Below are 4,382 nucleotides of genomic sequence, written 5' to 3' on the forward strand. Positions count from 1 at the left end.
ATCGTAGTACAGCAACGTGTTCTCGATACATTTACCGAATCGATAAATTAACTGTCGATATAATTGGCGTGGCGGTTACAATAATTTGAAATTTAGAAAAATGGTGAAATTCTGAATGGCTTTTTATGCTGCAATAGATAAATAGATAAGAAACTATTACTGTTATTATTATTGCATGAATTTCGTTGTTAAGCTCAGCTTCTCTTTTACTGTCATTTAGACCTAAATTGAAAAAATTTTTTAAAAATATCCAAATTATGTATTACGATCCACATGACGAAAGATCTTTTATTTATTTTGTCAAATTTCCGCTATTAAATCAAAAATTTGCCGTAGGTTGCCAAAATTTACGATCAGCAAGTATTGTCGATTTAATTCACCTCGGTAAGATAAAATATGAGACAATTTGATTTCTGATATTTAAATTCGTAAATGTAGCTAAAGATGTGGCCGAGCGAACAAGTTACGTGTATACGGAGGATCCCATAGTATTCTGCCTTGACATCAGTAAAATTATTACGGATGATACGTCATTAGCTTATTGTATATCTAAAGGGTATACATTTCAAATCCTAAATGGCATAAATGAGGCGAACACTATGAAGAATGAGAGCCGAATGATTTACAACACGACTTTAACATTTAGCAGAACCAAGAATCAAGGAACTTGATTATACAAGTTACTCAAAATTTCAACTGGAACTCAACTGTCATTTAAAAAATAATTTTTTTAATAAATTATCGAAATTTTGGCGTGAGAAATGTACTATAATCCAAGTGATGAAAGAGCTTACACTTATTTTGTTAAGTTACCAATGGTTGAACAGAAATTTGCTATGGGCTGTAAAAAGTTGGGCTTAGCTCACATGGATGATATTACCAAATTAGGTGAGCATATGCCTAAGAAGCATGATTAATGTATTTTAATAGATTTGTTTCTTTTAGCTAATGAAGTTGGCAAAGTCACAAAATTCGTTTATTCTAATGAGCCAGCAATATATTGTTTTGAAATGGATAAAGTTATTGCCAACAACGATGCGCTGCGCTATTGCATATCAAAAGGATATCACTTTGAGGTGCTAAATGGCATTAGAGGATTATGAATAATCCATTGCAATATATAATATCATCATTGGCGAAATTCATTCAGATGCACACAATTGTAAGCATGTAAGAAAATCTTTATGAAATCTTGAATTGAAATTTATAATACTAACTTTTCTGTCTCTAGAATTTTCAATCAAAACATTAATTTAACATAGAGTAAACTTTAAAATTAAAGGTGATCACTAAAACTGATTAACTTAAAGATGTTTCATCCAAATAGTGAAATAATTATATTTAAGTAAATGCTGATTATTCAGCCAAAAAAATTTTTAACTTTAGTCAGGATAACAATTTAACGGAAAGTAAATCTTCACTTTCTTAATACCTCAATCATACTTGAACATTTATATTTGACTAAATGCCAAGCTGCATACATTTGCCTTAGATATAGCTAATAAAAGACAAAAGTTCAATGACCAAAAGCATTTCAATTGCCATATAAAAACATTCAACAGCGACGATCGTGATGATGATGATGATGATGATGATGACGATGACGATGACGATGATGAACATGCGGCTGATGTTTTTGTTTTAGTTTTTCCCTTGTTGCTGTTAAAAATAAAGAAAACAACAACATTTCCGCTTTTGTTTCTTTGAATTTTGACACGCTAGTAGTTGTTGTTGTTGTTGTGGAGGAGATATACAAATTCTATACAAACACATTTATTTACAGCTCAGCCATACATTGGGATCATCATAATGTTGGCTGCAGGTTGCCTTCTTCGATGCAGATGCATTGCACTCTTTCCTGACGCGTGCTGCACTCCTCCTCCCCCCTCCTCCACCCCACTCTGCCACCGGCAAGCTTCAAGTGGCAGCGGCACATGCCAAGCAAAGTCAACCCTCGGTAGCTTCAGCTTCCCAGTTTCCCATTCGCAAAGTGGCTGCCACCTATGATTCCGTTTGGTCGCTTCACTTGCACTTCAAATTCAAATTTAGAGTTCTGAGCGCCCCCCCTTTGGCATGCCCCTTGTCTCTCGACAACTCCCCCAATTGAAATCCGCCAGCGTATCAAAAACGTTGGCCGCCTTGCGTCGTGGCATTAAAAATAGAACTTTATGATGTTTTCGCCTCTCTCTTATTTTCCGAACTCCGTTTTGGCGCAGGAATTACATGCATATCCGGCCCCAGACTCAAGAGAGAGAGAGAGAGAGAGAGAGAGAGAGCGACCACTTTACAATCCGTCATTGTGTTTCAACTATAAACAATGTTTCGAGTTGAGTAATTGTCCAATGAATCCTGTAAACAGGATGCGATCCAAGAATTGGGTGACGAGTAGATAGTCTACATATGTGGCTAAAGTTGAGAGAAGAAGAGAGGAGAAGCGTATTCCGGGAAGAGAATAATTATAGCTCGTCTGCCAATTGGGATCGAGAATGAACTCTGAACAATTTGTGGCAGATTAACAGATAATTTATGGTAAACCGCAAGCCAAAAAACGACTTTCATTTGAAATCGATTATAAAATTATTTACACAAACAACACAGCGAATGAAAAAGCGAAAGGCGTAAAAAAATATTTAACTTAATTTGTTGTTGTTGTTGTTGAGGAATATTTGCGAGTGTTTTCACTGGCTGTTGAATTTCACATTAAGAAGATTTGCGCTTCTTTATCTCTGTGTAAATAATTGAAAGAGCTTCTTCTTCGATGTGTTGTGTGGAATTTATGGCCGCATCTCCAACTGCATTTTACCTACGCAAAGAACCGTTGTTCGTCGACGTGGCTGCAGCAGTTAAAAATAAAGAGTCTGCCTCACTCAATAATGCAACAGTCACAGCCTCAGCCTCAGCCACAGCATCAGCATCTGCAACATGAACGAGAAGAAGAACAACAACAGAAGTGAGCACTGCAATTGCGCAGCAAGTGAGGCAAGTAAAGCCCCCATCTACGGGACTGGGAGAGATTGGCGGCTGGAGAGAATGGAGAACCAGGACCAAAATAGATTTATGGCCGCCAGTCGCGTCAGTTTCAAGAATCGCATCGCTCTGGGTGATGGTGTTACTTTTGCCTTTTACTCTCTGGTAGCTTATTGGACTTGAGCTCTGTGGCAGACACTTCCTTCCTTTGTGCCACAGGCCATGGCCAAGCTCACACTCTCTCTTTCTCTCCTTTTCACTGTCCTCCCATTCTTTCCCTCTCACTCTCGCTGTTTTATTAATTGCCGTGATTAAAGTCGATGTGGCTGCCACGAATGTCTTTAGCACATGTCACTTTGTTTACCCCTACAAAAGCATCCATTCGCAGACATTTTCTCCCTTCCCCTCTCAGTTCATGGCAACCACCTACTTACTGCCTGCTTACTTTGTCCCATGCCTCAGTCGACATTTCCTTGGTCCACAAAAACTCAGCTGTTTCGCTGGCCTAACTTGACCCTAGCATTCAAATTGCATTTCCATGTTGGCGCCAGACATAACGCCATCAACATCCAGGCGCAGCTACAACACGTCTTTATCTTCACTTTCCTTTCCTTTTCCATTTCCATTTTGATTTCTTTGTTTCCACTGTGCGTGGGTCGAGGCCATCGGTGAGGTGAGGCGTAAGTGGCCAAGAAGACAAGACAAGGAATAGCTGACAACTCATTAGGCCATAACAATTCGTTTGGTTTAACACAATCATCATGTTCTAGAGATTTCTTCGAAAAACACATACTATATATACATATACCTATTTATTCCATGAACTACATTTTTTTTATATTCTTGTACTAGATATATATTATATTTCTTAGCGGGTATTCCTGTAAATCATCGTTTCTATTTGCATCAAATTTCAACATAAAATTAATAATTCTTAAAAAAATATGAATCATTTTGAAAACGTGAAAAACTATTCCAATTTCATCAAATTAACAATTTTCAACACGTCTTTATTTTCTTTTTTTTTCATCCACTTCCATTTTGATTTCTTTCAAGAAATATTTAATATTTATTTATTTATTTACTTAATTTTAACAATGAGAAAATATGTCAAATTCTTATTTGAAATTATAAAATACTTAATATAAATTTAGTAATTTTATTTTAATACATTTTAAATATATTCTCAATAGCTGCCCAAAATACAAATAAACACAAAGTCATTTTATTGCCTTCCACATGTTAAAATAGAAATGTTTTTAACAGTTAAGAACTGATTTCTTTATTTAGTTCGATCCAAGTTAATTCACTTCAACTGTAGTTAACTAATTTATGTAATCATTAATCAAACCTTAACGAAATTCAACTATGTCTGTTGCATCTCTGGGCAACAACAAAATCCACTTAGAACCAGA

The 4,382-nt window shown here is 36.1% G+C and overlaps 1 long non-coding RNA gene across 1 annotated transcript; it reads left to right on the forward strand.

The window, feature by feature from the left end:
- Positions 1-200: 200 nt before the first annotated feature.
- On the forward strand, positions 201-1,376 carry LOC133846531 (uncharacterized). Its single transcript, XR_009894880.1, has 4 exons — positions 201-384; positions 439-888; positions 946-1,170; positions 1,232-1,376. It is a non-coding gene; the product is annotated as an uncharacterized LOC133846531 (long non-coding RNA).
- Positions 1,377-4,382: the final 3,006 nt, after the last annotated feature.

The sequence above is a fragment of the Drosophila sulfurigaster genome, chromosome 3 (genome assembly GCF_023558435.1).
Source record: "Drosophila sulfurigaster albostrigata strain 15112-1811.04 chromosome 3, ASM2355843v2, whole genome shotgun sequence".
Lineage (NCBI taxonomy): Eukaryota > Metazoa > Arthropoda > Insecta > Diptera > Drosophilidae > Drosophila > Drosophila sulfurigaster.